The 18053-nt window shown below is 41.4% G+C and overlaps 1 protein-coding gene across 3 annotated transcripts in view; it reads right to left on the reverse strand.

Annotated features, from left to right (window-relative positions):
• cntn1a (contactin 1a) overlaps positions 1–18053 on the reverse strand; it is a 75245-nt gene that overhangs the window by 40046 nt on the left and 17146 nt on the right. The window contains exon 1 of one of the 3 annotated variants that reach the window (XM_030730541.1): positions 9789–9993. The exons of the other annotated variants lie outside the window; for them this stretch is intronic. The gene's annotated coding sequence lies outside the window, so the exon portion shown is untranslated. Of the gene's footprint in view, positions 1–9788; positions 9994–18053 lie in introns of those variants that run through there. 3 annotated transcript variants of the gene reach the window in all.

The raw sequence follows: 18053 nt of genomic DNA on the forward strand, positions 1-18053 counted from the left end.
TTACACCCTCCCCCACTTAAAAAAAATGTCATCCTGACATTTAATAACACCTTACATACCTTATGCTCTTGCCCCTGCGTTCAAGCAGACTCATGAAATATAGGCACATTTAGGCTTTAACCTCGATAGTGAGATACTCCGACTGCCGTGCACTGCAGTCATCGATACTGCTGATATTATCAGTCCTCTTTTTTTTTTTTTTTTTTTTGCCTATCATCAACACAGTCTGTGTGCACGCCCCACCCATGACTATGTACTTAGCTGGATCATTTTTCTCCATAACAGTTCTGACATCCAACTTAATCAAGGACAGAGGTGTGGCCAACACTATGTGTTTCTTATTACTAGAATCTGCATAAGAAGTAAAGGTACTGTCTAGAGCAGGGGTCTCAAACTCCAGGCCTCAAGGGCCAGTGTCCTGCAGGTTTTAGATGTGTCTCTGCTTCAACACACCTAAGTCAAATATAGAAGTCATTAGCGGGACTCTGGAGAACTTGACTGCATACTAAGGAGGTAATTCAGCCATTTGATTTCACTCTGGAGGGGTTAGTGTCCTGGACCCATAAGCTATGACCCTGAGTGTGCCATGACTGCACTGATAAAGGACAGCTCCCAGTCCTGCCTGTGAAGCATCTGTGTGCAACACAAATGGCTCATTTAGATCTGGGTAGCCTAACATTGGTGGGCTGGAAAGCTTGTCCACTAGGTGGCACAGGACCTGGTGGTGCTCATCAGTCCATGACACAGGAGAAGCTGAGGGGCTTTAAGCCATGTCCCTGTTTTACAAAACCTTGGGCTCTGCTGCGGAGATGAGGCAGTGGGTGGGGCTGCCAAGAGTTCATAAAGGGGCTTCGCTATGTGAGAAAAGTCTTTACTGTAGGATCTGTCGTACGGCAAGAAACCAAGAAGCTGTCTGACCTTCATCACTGTGCTCGGATGTTTTTCCTTAAGGGCCTGCACAGGGGCCACTTCTGCAGAGTCCATGCTGTGACCCCCTTTTGACACTATTCTGCCCAAAAACCTAACTTTGGATTTAAACAGCTCACATTTTTTTTGCTGTAAGCTTGACTCCATGCTGCTGGTAACGCTGCTAGTAATGCTCTGCATGATCCCCAAATGACTTACTTGGACTAAATTATTGTCAAGATAAGGCAGGCAGGTGTCATCACGCAAGCCCCACAAACACTCCTCCATACTTCTTTGGAAGTCCGCAGGTGCTGAACTCAGGCCAAAGGGGATCCTCATCCACTGGTATAGGCCCCATGGGGTAATGAATGCAGTGAGTGGCTGGCTTTCCTCATCAAAGAAACCTTGGTGACATGCCTTGCCTTGATCTAATACTGAAAACCATGAACTACCACTGAGACTGTCCAGCATGTCCTGAATGCAGGGAATGGGATGTCTGTCTGGCACTGACTTACGATTAAGCTCGCAGTAGTCCACACACAATCTCAATTCACCTGACTTCTTTCGAACACACACTATAGGTGATGAGTAAGGTGACTTTGATTTTGTGATCCACCCCCTGTTAATCAGATCGTGCAAGTAATCCTTTACTTCCTGATGTAATGGCTTTGGCACGCTGATATATGTTTTCTGAACTGGTGTTTGATCTGTGAGAGTGATATGCATACGAAGTGAGGGTATACAGCCTACATCATTTTCATCCTTAGCAAAGGCTTTACACTCCTCCTTAAGCATTTCTCTCACCAAGACCTGCTGGTCATAAGTCAAGTGGTCTAATGCTACAGGGAGATCCCAAAGTTCCCTACCGTCAGTAGCTGGGCACGTCGTGCCTAAGGGGTCTGTACTCCTTAGTGTGACTTCATTTGTGTGTACTTGTGTTTTTTTTTTTCATGCGTGACAGGCTGGACAGCAGCAGGGTACACAGCTTTGACACTCTCAATGTGTCCCAAGTTGACATGTGGGCCTAGTATGATACTGTGTCCTGTTGTACTGATTACAGAGACAGGGACAGTAGTGCACTTGCCCTTTTTTAAAGTGAAAAGTACTTCTTGAAGGTGTAGCCCCTCAGGCAGCTCTGTGTTCTGTCTGGGGCAAAACAACATTACAGTGTCTTTTTCAGTCCGAATGTGTGCACGGCATCTTACAGTGGTGACTTCAACTGGGTGCAAAACAATCTTACCCCTGCCTGTCCTCACTAAGATCCCCTCACTGCTAGACCGGTGAGTGCGTATTAGCTGGATAAAAGTCTTTGCGGTGCAGCCATCAACATCAAGAGCACTACTTACAACCTCTGCCCCTTGCTGTTGTTCAAGCTTTTCACTGACCGCTTCTTCTACTACATTAAAGTCAATGATAGGGTCTTCGGCTACACTGGGATCACTAGACACCAGTACAGGCACAAGAAGGCCATCCTTCAACCCACTAAGTTTGAATTCTACACATATCCACCCGATAAATGGTATCTCAGTCTGATTTGCAGCAAGTCGGTTGAGTGGTACTGGACCTAAGATTTCATCTATAGCTCTGATATTACTATTGGGCAGGTGCGCTACTCGTCATCTATCATTACTGTTGCTTGAGCCCCTTTATTCCACAGTGCTGTTACTGGCACATTATCAAAAGTGCATTTCACCATTTTACACTTTCCAATCAGATGGACAGGCCTCTTACCGTGTTTTGCTGAGAGAAAACTCTGCCTATTTCTGGTAACCTGTTTCTTTGTGTCTCTTTCTCACTTAAGTGTTGTTCAACTAACTTGACTGCCCTACATAGAGGTTTGTGCTCCTGCCAGTGGTGCTGCTGGCATAATTTGGAACAATATGCAGCAGCTGAGCGACCTATACATTTGTGTAACTTTGTGTTCATGTGCTCCCCCTGCAGGCAGTGGTGACACCGGGACTCTGAAGGTTGTTGCTGGGCCACTGCCGGTCCCTTAGCAGCGACCCCCTGCAGTTTTCCTGCGTCTGGTGTGGCGCTCTGCATCCTCTGGAGATGAGACCCAGCTGACCGCATTTGAAGCAGTGACTACAGCTTTCACCTTCACCTTTTTCCTGGCATGACTGGCAGCTTCTCCTCTGTGTGTCCTCACTCCGTCCAATTTGCTTGGAGTTTTTGCGATCTGGTAGTAGTCATCGAAGCAAGCACCATCCGTCGCACCTCCGCCACCTCTGCTTGAAGCTCTCTTACCAGGTTGCTCACCTCGGGCTCAGGTGGGGATTCCTTCATTTTCTCCTTGGCAGTCCCCTTTCCAGCTGTCGTGGGTTGTGGGCTCATGTCTGAGGGCGCCCCCCTCTGAGCTGTTCCAATTGCTGCTGGCAGACTGCAGCTCAGCTATTCTAGGTACCTTGGTGCTGCTCCTCTTCAACTTGTTGAGTCTCTCAGATTCCAGATTAGCTGCTTCATTTATTTTTTCAATCAAGGTTTCATCTGTGACGTCAAGGTTGTCAAGGAAGGGCTTGATCTGGAACTTAATATTGTCACTGAGCAGCCCTGTGCATACTGACCTCAGAAACTTTCTTTTCACAAGATCTACGCTGTAGCATCCCTCAGCCCCCCCTTCCTTGGATGCAAAAAAGAAGTCTCTCCTTAACTTCAATAACTCTGAACCAAAAGTCCTGTGGAGATTCTTTTTGCTCCTGAGCAATGCTGATCAGTTTTTGGTACAGATCTGATGTGTCATCTTCTTTATGATGTCCCTTTAATATAGTTTTAAGCTGAGGCAATGTCAAGTCCACCTTTATTTCCAGCATATTGCGCAGCTTCAAGCCTGGGCTGATGGCTCTGATCATAGCCTCAATGATTTCTGGCTCACTGTGACCCTTTCGGAGTCCACTTTCTATTTGGTGCATGAGGTTGGTATATGACAGCTTGTCACGTTGACCTCCCTTACCAATTTGGCCACAGATGTGCAAGTCCCAGCAAATGGCCACTTCTAAAACTTTGGCTGGAGGCAAATTATGCATTGGGCTGATCGTGACATATTCAGCTTATCGCCAAGTGTTTTTATTTCTTCATTGAAGGCTTTGCGGGAGTGCCGCAGTTCATGATATTTTTCCTCCATCTCCAACCGGTGGTGGGTTCCTCCTGCTGAGGGTGTCCCTCTGGGTTGCCATTCATGAAGGATAACAGTTCTTCAATCAAGCAGACTGCTTCTTCTGCCTCCATGTTCTGCTCTAAATCATCTAGCTTCTCTTCCGCCATTTTAATGAGCTTCCGCCTGCTTTTATCGGCGACTGTCTCAACGTCTTCTGCTATGCATTTTAGGTACTTACAGACCTCCACCATTCGGTCCTAGTTTAGCTGGCACAGCACAGTGGTAGCTCTATCTGGAAGAATCTCCAAAACCATCTCACTTTTGTTGCAGTTCTGACTCTGGTTTGTCTCTGGAGAAAAAGCGATCTCCCACAAACTTTTTCTCCAGGGTGGCTCGCCAAGATATGACTAAACATTTTAATACACCAACACACAAAAATGAAGTGTGCTATACTGTACGCTATACCATGTGCACAGTATGCTGGGTGTGATGTCCAAGCTGCACGGCTGCTCGAAAGCCACAGAGACGGGATTTCATCTTTCCACTGGATGGTATCCTAGCAACACTTTTCAAAAGCACCAGTTTCTGTGCTGCAGGGGGTCTTTTGTGGCTAGAAATCAAACTAAGCAAACATTCATTTTAATCTAGAACAACAGTGGTGTTGTGGAACGAAGACCTGGGGTGATCTGCTCATCTATTAAAGACATTCATCTCTTCGTGTCAGATAAAGCGCTGAAAACTCACTGTTTCCTAAAGCTCACCCTCTCCTTCTCTCCAGCTTCTTCATTTTACAGCTATAATGCTACTGAAGGTGTAATTTCTGTAACTCATAAATCATAAATGTGCCTAATAGATGCACTTAAGAGATTAGGGGAGACCACAAAAAGCCTTATTATAGCAGCCAAGTACATGGTGGAAGAACAAATCCCATCTATCTCATTAGGAACTGTCACTTGCGTGATGAACTGTAAAAACACATCAGACCTGTTCAACACAGCAATGCAGCAGGCTCTTACAAACAGTATTCAGACCTCCTACCTCTTTCGTCTTATCTTAGCAGCCTGAATTCACTTGATGAGCACTCCAGTCATCACTGTAATTCACAAGGCCTGGACATGAAAGCTGCCAAACAAGGCCTTTTTTTTTTTCGCCCCCATAAATCACACTTTGGACGTTGCCACAGCCATTACTGCTTGCGGTTTGAGTTTGGAGGTTCGTCTTTTTCAAGGTTTTCCTCCCCCTTGACTGCCAGCGTTGCTTTGCTTTATGAATTTCAATTGCTTCCCCTTTCCTTACTCCCTTTAGAATTCCCAACCTCATTCTCCTGAAATCAAATTTTGTCAAGTTAGAGTCTTCTTAAGGGCAGATTCTGGGATTTTTCTGCTGCACTCCAATGACCACTACTGCCATTTTTGCTTTTTATCATGACCCCACAACTCCCTAAGGGTTACTGACTAAAGTCAGTGAAACCCCTCCTTTCTGAGTTTAGCCTGATGTGAGTTGCATAATTGAATGACTTTTTTTTTTTTTTTTTTTTTTTACTTCAGCAGAACCAATGAAGTGGGGGAGCAGAAACAGACAGGAAACAGCACATAACAGGATGGCAGACTTCAAAAACAAGATGTTGCTCAAACACCACCCTCTGTCCCCCAAAACCACCCCAACCCCCACCACTCCTTGCACATACAATCATAATCACCACCATAATCAGTCATTAACAACAGATTTGCAGTAATCTTACAAGAGGGAGCTAAGACGAGGTTAACTCTGGATTGGTCTTAATCAGTTTGAGAGGGGTTGAATGAACAGTACTTAGACACAGCATCATCTCTTGTAGCGCCCTACTCATGACTTATTTCAGTATAATGTAAAAAAACAAAACATGTCCTACATGCAATAAAGACAATACAGACAGACAAGTAATTGATTGGAAAAATAATTTTAAAAGAATCTGCTAAATAAAAGATAATTCAATGTATTAGTACCAGTCCTTCCAAGGGATACCTTCTTGGCTAGGGATATATACCAATGAGCCAAGACATGACCACCATCACTCTCTGCTCGGCTTTTGGTCCTTCGTGTGCACCCAGAAAGCGAAAGGTTTGTAGGAGAAGGTTTGTAGGAGTCCATCCCTGGAGCCTATCCCTGCTGTCATACACCCTGGATAGGTTGCCAGCCTGTTGCAGGAGTCACACTCACATTTGAATATGAATATATAATGTATAAACCATATATTCACAAATATTTATATTACAGTTTAGTGTAAGTCATTGTACTGCTCCTATTTGCTTATTTTCTTTAAACTGTCTGAGAACTGCACATGAATTTTGAGCGCGTACCTAGTGTCGGTGCAAAAAGGTAATGTCAGGTGATAATGTGCCTTGATGCCGAGCACAAATATTCAGGGATTCCAACAATTTAACAATAAAAAAAAATACTTCAAAGGAACATCCATCATTTTGACTCCAGCCAAGTTCTCTTGGTTCACACTGGAGGTGATGACAGATTTTGCTATCTCTCGATGGAGAATTTTAAATATGGCTGGTGGTTATAACTTCATATTTAGTGGAAAAATGTGAGCATTCTTGACCTTTTAGTGTAATCTCAGAAAGAGGGCACTTAAGTGTTTTTCTCTGGGTACCTCATCTGCTTGATATTGTGGGAACATTCACCAGATAAAGTTTAATGTCATCACAAAATAAGTAAAGTCATAAAGGGAGAGGAAAACTGATACAGATTAAATTATGATGGCACAGTGAGCCATTGGGTCTGACATCATCTCTGAGAGGCAGCTGTGTCTTTGACTGCTTTAAGGGGCACTATTGTTTAGTCTTTAGCCTAATTCATCCAGAGCTCATGGAGATGCTGTTTTTCTACTTCATTTTCAGGTAAATATATGCACATATGCACACGACATCCCTCACAACTACCACATACATTTACCTTTGCTTTCAGCCCTCTAAAAAAATAAATAATTCAGAAATTAAGCCGATTTGAAGCCATTTTACCAGCTACAATTACAGTTCTTTTTCTTCCTGGCAGCAAAAGTCTCTATTTTTAGAAGCAAATATCAGCCGTTGTGCACACTACTATTTCTTACCAGCACAGAGTGAAAAGCTTAACCTTGCTATGAAAATGCTAACTTTAGAAATGCAATAATGTATGATTTTTCTTAAATGGAAAGCAAAAAAAGAGGAAAAAAATCACTAATCTTTTCATCTCCGGTGAGATCACACATCTAATAATAAAAACTGCACACAGATTGTTTGTTTTTTTAACAGAATCAGACACAAGCCATGATCCTTTTCATTCTTATGCTGAATCAGTACAATTTCACCACAGAGCAGTGGTGATACATTAATCTAACCTATGAATTATTTATGACAAATTCATTGATTCCAATTTCAAACTGAGCCATAGACAGTCTGTTTGTCTCGTCAGCTCCACCACAGAAAGATGCACTTTGTATAGTGCATGTGTATGGAAAATACAACTGGACTTGACTACAGGTAAAGATGTCTCTGTCTCCGAGGAGCCTAACAGAATGATTCAGTTAAGTACAGCGCACAGACAAGGGCTATCCAAGCCTATTATACAGTAGATAAAACAGTAAGCCCCAAGACACACACAACTACACCTGCAGGAAAAAAAGATGCTCTCTCCATGCTTTGTGAAGCATAGACCCCCTGTTGTGAAGCAGGAACTGGTTCGGCACTTGATGGAAAAAAATAACTTTATTTTTCAGATTGTAACAGCTTGATTTCTCCTGCAGCCAGAATCCAAAATTCCTCCTTTCGGCAATGTAGGAGAGTAAAGAGCAAAAATATCTAAAGCTGTTCCTTTTCAGCGTGTTTATCTTGTTGCTGCTTTTTAGCTATTAAGGAAACAATGCGCAATAATTGTCTAAATGATCTAATTATTCACTGATAAAGAAAATGATTCAACATATTCATCTAATTATGAACAACAGGAAAACCTGCAGGGATGTTCTTTTTTTCAAGTTTTGAAAGGTTTGAAATTATGTTTGCATTAAATTTTGTGTGTGTGTGTGTGTGTGTGTGTGTGTGTGTGTGTGTGTGTGTGTGTGTGTGTGTGTGTGTGTGTGTGTGTGTGTGTGTGTGTGTGTGTGCAGGCATTCTAAATGATGTTATTCTATCATGTTCATCATCAGCCTTAGAGTAATGTAATCCAGCTGCAGATGATACGGTTATGACTGGTTCCCTTGTTTGTCCTTTCTCTCTCTCTCTCTCTCACCCAACAGGAGCTGTCATGCTAATGTAAGCTATTTATCTTAACCCCTGCAGTCAACACAATGCCCCACCACCACCTCCAACCCCCCCCTTGGCCACACAGGCTCGGCAACCTCAGCTGACCTGAATATTAATGACACCCATCATTGAAGCCACGAACAGTGGAGCTGGAACGTTGTATGAATTACATTAACCTCAAATTAAGCAGCGTCTGTAAATTGCAGAACCGAAGTAATAAACGGAAAAAAAAAAAAAAAAGTGATTGGAGTCATAGGAATGATTACAACTTTTACCTTTGATGAAACAATTTAGTCAATAATAGGCCACCCGTACTACGCAGCCTGCATTTAATGCTGTTCCTGGATGGTGACGCATGAACCCAGAACCTCACAATGACAGCTGCTACTCCCGCTATCCTGAGCGAGTGTGCACTTCTGAAGTGATGATTCACACCTGCACTTTTCCCATTTCTGTAACAGCCTACCAGCTGCAAACCATCGTGCAGAGATAGGCTTCTTGATTCGTCTGACCTTCCTCTTCCTCACCGTTGTACACACTTTATTTTCAAAAGATGACATCCAGCAGGGCGGAAGAGGTCACAACAAACTATTATAAATAAAGCATAAAGATAAGTTTAAAGATAATGGCGTGTCATATTAATTTATCAATAAAATCTATATAATTTGCTTCATATTACATATTACAGATTATTTTTATGTTAATGTAATTCAGTGTAACCCAGAAGACCAATGACCTTTCAATGCAACAGCCACGGGTGTGATTCGTCCTGCTGTAGGATAATGCACAAGAGAAAGCTTTCAGTTACGTTTTTCCAAGTATGGAAAGTATGTCACATCATGTATGATAAACTGTGTCATGCAGGCAAAGGTCAGAGGAGACTTGCACTCCATCCAGAAAAGAGTGCTCCACTTAATTACTTCATGCCACATCTGTCCAATAAAGATATTGGCTGAGCTGTTTCTACAGGAGAGCACTGACATTTTTTAAAAGCTACATGTCTTGGTCCCCATTTACTAATGGCAACATACTGCAGTAAATAATTGCAATTATTTGGTCATGGAGTGTTGCTTACACTTGATGGGGAAGTTGTACAGATAAGGAAGGAAGCTCCAGCAATTGTATCATGAAGTATATTGAGAAAAACAATCAATACCTTCAAATTGCACAAAGAGAGTTCTCAGAGGATTTTTTTTCTTCATTGGTTAGAGACAACAAATGACTATAGAACAATGATGAGATTAATTTAAGTCGAGTCCTCCGCACAACAGTTCCCATTCATCCCTTATTAGATTAGAAGGTGTGGATCCAACATTAGACCAGAGATTAACCAGACAAAGGGAATGTATAAATGTAATCATAAAATAAGCCATAAATACCCTGCTTAATTGCATTGTAGTCAAAAAGAGGAGGGGTTTACCTATTAGTGGAGAACTATCAGCACTCTGTGAGAGTAATAGACACACAGAAAAACAATTAGGGCATGGCGTGTGTGTGGTGTGACTCTGCTCAGTGCTTACCTTGCTGTCGAGAGCTATCATGCCAGTGGCTATGTGACGAGATGAGCTACTTAGCAGCCCATGTCCCCATCCCCTCCAACATGCCTGCCAAGTGTCCTAAATACTCTGCTCTATTGTCTGCCTCAGAAACAAGCAATCCTGCTGGATGGAAGCACTCTCTCTCTCTCTCCAAGGTGCAAAGGAGGAGGGAGGGATGATAAGAAAAGAAAAGGCCAATTCCCTGAGCAGGACAGGGAGCCATGCAAATGGGACGCCAATGAGAAGAAGCCTCCCTGCAGTGAGAATGCTTCACGGAGGGGTCTACTCTTCTCACTGTGGCCTGGCTGTGGTTTAATCTCTTAAGCCGTCCCATCTCACTCACACATACATGTTGAAACACCCACACACACACAAAAAGAATTGAAAATATATACACAGACACACTATTTCACCCCCTTTCCCCAGCACACAAACTTTAACCCCACCACCACCACCTCCCACCACCCCCCACTTTGCTCCATCATTAGCCATCTCGCAGGAAGCTCGACATATCGTCAGTCATAATAACCCCCACTTTATTGACAAAAAAAAGGTTAAAAAAAAAAAATCAAAACACAGGCTTCGCTAAGTAAATTGTGCATCTGTTAGGGGGACCAGCAAAGTGAAGATAAGACATGAAAGAGTGTTGTCGGCTATTCACATTAAAGTTGATGTAATTCTCCAAGCCCAACACACATCCATAATATATGTAGAAAATGACAACAATAATTTGTTCCTTGAAGTTTATTAATCTCCACATCTTAAAAAGAAAGCACAAGAAATCAATCAGTAAAGGAGGATTAAGTCTTCTTCCGTTTTCTTTTACCTTTAATAACAAACAACATTTCCAGCTGTTAAAGTTAATTATGTCACACAAATGTAAACTGGAAGTCTTTTGACCACCAAAATGTAAAACTATGAATAAATGATTGAACCTGTCACTGTAGTTTATTTTTCAAACTGAGTTTTACATACTGGATGCAGTATTTGCAACACTGAATTCGAAGTAAATAACATTATCAGGTGTTATTAAAAGCTTGTTTACCTCGGAAATAGATATAAAAAAGCACATTATGCTTACGAGGAAAAATCTGCTTTCTTCAATGTATATATAAAATATTTGCAAGGGAGAAGCACAGAGAGCATATATCAGCTTTTATGAGCTTATAACATTTTTAACAGTATGCATATTGAAGGGAGGAGCACACTAGACATACCATAAATATAACAATTTAAATAGAAATATAGCATCAAGTAGCATATCGCAGAATTAATCTTCACAACAAGGTGAAGGTGCTGAAATAACACTGCACAGCAGACAGAAATAAGACTGCATAGTAGACAGTGAAGGGCACAGAAGAAGGAACTGATAAGCATGCTTCATGCTTGGATATTTCAACAACTGTGTAACTGTGTCTACGTCTGTGTATAAAAGTTGAACTAAGATAGAGGGCGGTGTCAGACTTGTGTAAAGCTGCACCGACTGGCTACATTAGGCAGCTCCGAAAATTCTGAACCAGATTAATCTGTAAACTGTTTGAAATGGTTTTATTAAATTTAATAATTGGACTCCTTATTCTGTTGTTTTATGTCATTCCTGTTCGATAAACGAACACGCAGAAAACTGAAGGCTTAAGCAGCACACACTCTTGTTAGTTAAATTCCTTCAATATATAAACTGATTGATAACAATAACCTGGATTAAAAACATGGTTTTTGTATAGTTGTGAAATCTATACACTACACTCACTCTAAACACTGGCTGGTCTATTTTTCAAGTATGAAAAAAGTCTCACTTAGTAGAAATGTTTATTCATATTATGTATTTAGTACATAAAAGTGTCTGCACTTTAGCTCAAGCTAAATACATCATACATTTTCTACTGTAAAATAATAACTTAATAAGTTTAGGGACCACTCTACCGCTTCCTTCAGGGGAAAGAAAGAAAAGCTAAAATAAGTAATGTCCCTTATGCAAACCTCTTCAGCAGAGTTACTCATGAGCAAACAGCAAAAGGATGATATATATTATTCAGCTGCTCCCAGCTGTGAGTTTTTTACTCAGCCGGGGGGTGGGGGGGGGGGGGGGGGGGGGGGGGTATAAGTTTTAAGTGCAATCTATTCTATTTTGGGGACAGGAAGAAGCAACATTATACAAACATTCACATAGTGCAGTGTGTTTGGGTTGCAACAACCAGGAAGATGCTGAGCAAGTGTTACAGGGATTTGGTAAAGGAGACACCAGAAGGTTTAAGAAAGGTGGAGCCTTGCGGGGCTCACAGCAGACAAACAGATAAATTGTATGATTATGCTAAAAGGAAAAAAAACATAAACAAAACAAAGTTTTGTGCTGGGACAACAGAACCCAGAGCAATCAGATTAACCTTATTGAATTTCATTTAAATCATGCAGAGGCCCCAAATCTTTCAACATACCATAAGTAAGCTTAAATTCAACTTACATGTGGTATTATGGAAAATGAAACTGCAGAGAGCAAGCAATGCAAAAAATATATTTTAGTGTTGGAAATACATACTAGAATATACCCAAATGCCTGCACTTAGCCTTCAAGTCATCATAGCAAATGAACCAAGTCAAGAGAGCTGCAGATGATGCTTGAGACCAAACCCAATCTAATGACATCCATTATGATGAAGCACTCAGTCCCTAAAAAGTCAGGAGAATTGTGCAAAGAAGCACAAAATACAATTTCTTCCTTTTAGCAAGCACTCTACATCTGTTCTTAAACCATGAGCTCCCTGACTAATCAAAACCAATGCAAATCTCTCAGAAGCAGAGCATGTGGAGCAGAGCACAGAGTGCAGTGCCACAGCATATGGCTTGTGTCTGGTTGAATTCTGCTTTTTCTTTCAGCATGATTTACCCAAGACTTCTGACTCAGCAGAACCTCACCGGTGACAGGAAAAAAAGAGGATCATTTCCCCCTTCTGTAAATGTTATCAGAGGTGCAGTACATTGAGTTTATGCCATTTAAGAACACGACTCTGACTATAGAAGACGAATTTAGCATGCACATTTACGGGTATTTGTGGCTGTATTTATTTAAGTAGATATATTTCTCGGATATTGGACGGTTTTGTTTGCATTATTTTTTGGAAAACCTGCAACTGGCAGAAATAGGGAAACAAACTGCTGTAAGAGTCCCACACACACAATCAACACACTATGACTGAAGGCTGAAGAAACAAATAACAGATTTTCTTGTGTACAGGAAGGTTCAACAATAAAACTCCAATATCACACTTCATGAACATGAAGAATTCTCCACTGATAATGTGACTTTCTTTTGAATAAATCAAAGAGATTCTAATTTGTGATCATATGCAGTGAAATTAAAAATCATCCGCCTTGATTAGCATTTATCTGCAATTTATGATCAGCAGATGACTGATCATGCACACTGTGTAATTGTGCAAATTAATAAATCACTAAACTCGACTCTCTTAAAATAATGTGTTGATAATATCCACTAGATTAAACTGATTCTCATCAGAGGATGATATGCAGCTGTCTTAAAAATATGTGCCCTGTTATCAAGTTACATGTGGTGGTGCATAATGAGCAGAATGGATGCATGAAAGGGAAGAAAAGAAATACACAAGTGACACTGGTCATTGGTCTTGTGAACAGTACTCATTTTGTACTTTCTAAAGAAACTTCATACAGAGAACCAGGGCTCTGCAAACATCTTTTTATTGTGTTCATTTATTTGATTCCCACTTTGAGCTGCTGGCAATGTTTAACTGATTTTATTCCCACAAACATCCTCTTGTGCTTCTTTGCCTTTGAATTTGGCTTTGAACTTGGAATAATATGTGTGTAATCAACTCTGTAACACTCCATATGGAATGAAGTGTTAGTGTTGTGCACTATTGGTGAAGGACAGGTCAGTGAATCTGAATTTATTCTGTTAGCTACATAAATTAACCTATATAAGTATACTAGTTCCCATGTTACAGTATTGTTTGATCCATTCAAGCTGTTGGGACTGATTGTGTGATTATATACAGCAAACTGTATTAACATCTATGCATCTATCCATGAATAAGGGACCACATCAACCATTCACCATCTAAAAAATAACTCATCAGCCAGAAATAAGCCCCCACCCCCATTTAGCCCATTGTAATGTGGTTGCTAGGCAATGTGATTGCATCATAATATAAAATATATCATATATTTATAGTGGACATAAATTAGATGTCAAACTGAACTGAACTGATTTAAATTGATGTTGGCAATGTTTTTAATAAGGTTTTATAGGTGCTTAAATGCTAAAAAATTTAAATTTTAGCTCAGTGGTAGAAGGTTGCTAGGCAACATAGTGACATCATAATATCAGATATTGATAAGAATCTTCACAGGCCTAAGATGTAACAATGTGCCAAGCTTGGTCGTCAACCTCCTGACTATGTAGGAGATGTTCCTGAGAGAGACAGACAAAGATTTAGTGGATTATAGCAAGATAACAGTAACAGAGTTTCACCGCTGCTCTTTCTGGTTTATTAATATCAGAAAAGATAGCACTACATTCCCTCAAATGCTTCAGTTTAAGCCAAAGTAAATTACTCCTGATTATTCTGATCTGATTCCTCTTTCAAAGCCCTTTATTACTGAGAGTCATTCGAAGAGAACAGAAGCACAATGAGCTTCCCAAGTTTTGACTTAAGAGAAGAGACCACTTGGACCCAACCCGCACGAAAGAGCTTTTGTGTGCATGCTAATGTGAGTAGTGTCGAGGGTTTAGGTAAAAGAAGGTTCCTTGAAAGGTGGTCATCTCTTGTTGCAAGAGCTTTTTTTTTTTTTTTGGGGGGGGGGGGGGGGGGGGGGGGGGTTCAAGTGGGAATGAGGTGGAGAGTTGGATAACTCCAATTACTTGAAAGAAAATGAAATAAATTCTGATAAAAGCACATTTTATAAGCTGGGATCCGTGTGTGACAAATATTGTGATTTTTTTTATACACTAAATGGTTAAGAATTAGCAACAATCTGTCATGGTCCTGGGCCGGTGGCCCAGCGTTTTGAGTTTCTTTTGTGTAGCTTTCTTTGTTATACTTAGGTTATGTTTCTTATAGTTATATTGTTTTACTATGAGGTTTAGTTTCCCTTGTTGTTTTGTGCATGTTCTCTTTGTCAAGTTTTCAGTGTTAGGTCTGCGTCTGTTATGTGTAGTCAGTTCCTGTTTTATTTTGACAGTCTCGTGTTCCCTGTGTTTGCTGTTTAGTTTTGCTTCCCCTTTGTCATTAGGTTAATTTGGTTCACCTGTCTTCCCCAGTTGTTTCCACTTGCCCCTTGTGTGTATTTAAGCCCTGAGTCTTCCTTTGTTCATTGTTGCGTCGTTGTCATTGTTCTCCCCAGTGTTCCCCTCCTAGCTGTGTGTTTTGGTTTTTGGTTTTCTCCCAGGCTTCCGTTTGTTTTTTGCCCTGGTTGAGATTTCTGGTTTTTGTATTTTGTATTTTTCGAGTCACGGCAAATAAACAAGTTTTACTTTACGTCTGCGTATGTCCTGCACTTGGGTCCTTCCCTCCACACACAGCCCCTCGTCGTGACACAATCAAAGTGGAAAAAAAGTCTCATGTATTGCACACATGAGTGAGTTCATGAGATCATGTTATTGCAGCTGAGAACGGCTCTCATCCAACTACAGCATAGCAAAAAAAAAAAAAAACTTTTAAACACCTCCAGTGGAATAACCTGGACCACATTTGGTGTCCACGTACAATGAGTTTTCAGTGCTTTTAACGGGTGCGCATACTCGGAAAATTGAAGTCGTTTCACCTTGAGCTACAATTCGATACAGCTATTTGGTGGATTTCTCCACAGTAATTTGCTGAATTTCATAAGTCAAAATTCAGTTTGTTTGGCTATTCAAAATTATTCTACTGAACTACCATAACCCAGTGATTATAAAGCCTTGTGCACAAGGCACAAGGTGTGTTTCATACAAAAGTGCACAAATTGACCCTGATGGTGGGCTCATACCATGAACTGTTTGAAGTACAAGCAGCTAGAATAGTTAAGTATCTAATAGATACTTAAGGCCCACAAGCACAACACAGAGAGGAACAATGCAGAGGAAAATCACAAAACATATAAATTATTTTGAAGTGAGCTCACTACTTGCTGTAATAGGCTACAATGGGCATGCAAGAACCAATATATATCAAAGAGACAGCTATCACACCTGTTCCATATAATGCCATGCAACAGTCATACACAAAAAAGACTAAATGAAACAATGAATATTTAATGCATTATTAGCTCAAGCATGCACAAGTAATACCTAAAGTAATACATTCAAATATTGCAAGACCCAGAAAATATTTTATACCAAACTAACAAAAAAAAGAGATAACATATAGAAATGGAAGCAGATACTGTGGATACTGGGTACACCGCCACTTTCCTTGCACCAACTTGCAAGCTAAAGTCTCATATCCAGTTACACACACACACACACACACACACACACAATGCTTCAATAGGTTTATCCTTTCAGTGTGCGGCACTGCAGTGTTAGGTAGGATGCTTCATTCTGAGAGGCAGATAATGAGCTATTCCCTCTGCAGAGGACAGAATCCCAGAGCCAGCAGAGCTCAGCGTTGCCACATGCTCTTTCTCACACACACACACACACACACACACATACATGCACACGCACGTGCACACACATCCTCACAATAAGCAAAGAGAAGCAAGCAAACTTCCTGACTCTAAGTACTGCTCTGGCTCCACCACACAGCACATACACAAGCCAAACACTGAGCCTACTCTACCACCCACCTCTGTTCCTAAGTATACAGCCCTGAGGTGCACAGAGACCCCAACACGCTTGTAGGTGCAGTCCTGTTAGCTTGAGTTGGCAGCAGTGGAGCCAACTCTATATATCCCCGCTACAGTATGCCTGAGGATAAACTGCTAGTGCTGGTTAGGAACCGCTGTCATGGCATCCTGCCCCCTTCTATCACAGGCACTCAGCAGCACAGAAGCCCCCTCCATCACATACACGAATGTATTATCACATAAACACTGAGCTGTCAAATCAAAGGGCTTCCCAGCTGTGACCTCACATCACAGTGGAGGAGGAGGATGCGAGAGGGGAGGGGCTGTTTATGAGCATTTTTCAGTGAGGAAGGCTGATATTTATGTGTGTGGCCAAAAAGTATGGAAGCCACAGCAAGAAGAGCAAAATTACCACAACAAGGAAGAACAAGTCAGAAGAGTACGGCATGCATCATGGGAAGGATGCAGCTGTGGGGAGGAGAAAAAGAATAGCTGTTACAAAAAAAAAAACAAAAAAAAACCATGTTTGCTGCAAGGGTGGCAGCGTGCTGTGGGAAGGAGGGAAGAAGACAATTTAATTTTGATAGCTGTGAGGGCTGCGTCCAGTCCCACAGCTGGAAATAAACTTTACAGTCACAGTGGAAGAACAGCATGAACCAACCACACAGAGGAAGCTGAGGTACAGCAAAAAAACAAAACAAAATAAACAGCACAGCCACATTGCCTGACTGCAATCTCCACCTTATGCCTCCACCACTCATCCACTCTGGAGCAACTCTTCCTCACATTCTTTACTCGCTCTTTTTCTTGCTTCCGCTTCCTGTTTTCTATACACTTATCCTTCTCCTCTGACTCTATCTTTACGGCTTTCTTCTGCTTATTTCTCCATCCCTTCACTTCTCTTCTCATCCATAATGGATGGTTTGGAGATAGCCTCTTCCTGTAGTGGGCCCTGTTTCCCTGGAGCCAGTCAGACTCTATTGATTATTGCACCAGAGGAGTCATCAAGGCATAGATAATGGGACTTAGAGTCACACTAAATTTTCTGCATCTTTCCTTTCCCCCGTGGGGAATTGGTCCATGTTCTCCTGTATTCTGCTGTCAAAATACATGTGAATCCAATTAGCAAATGGATTCACGGGGTTAAAATTGATCACTCTCAATTCAGGAGGTTTACGAGTGAGTTCTTACGTATGAAAAACAGATGTTAAGAGCAAGATTGAGCAAGAGAAAGAGGAACAATGAGGAAGAGAAAGTCACACCAGAGAAAGCGGAGAGCCTCTAGTGTTTATCTGCGTATGTGTAAAGGTTTTCATGCATGTCATTCTCATCCAGAGGGCAGTGGTCTGTATTATACAGTCAGAAACACATCAAAACACAACTGTTTCTGCTCATTTTTCACCAAAGCAGCACACAAATTGTGTCTTCCTCTTGGCTATATCT

The sequence above is a fragment of the Archocentrus centrarchus genome, chromosome 6, assembly GCF_007364275.1.
Source record: "Archocentrus centrarchus isolate MPI-CPG fArcCen1 chromosome 6, fArcCen1, whole genome shotgun sequence".
In the NCBI taxonomy this organism is placed as follows: Eukaryota; Metazoa; Chordata; class Actinopteri; order Cichliformes; family Cichlidae; genus Archocentrus; species Archocentrus centrarchus.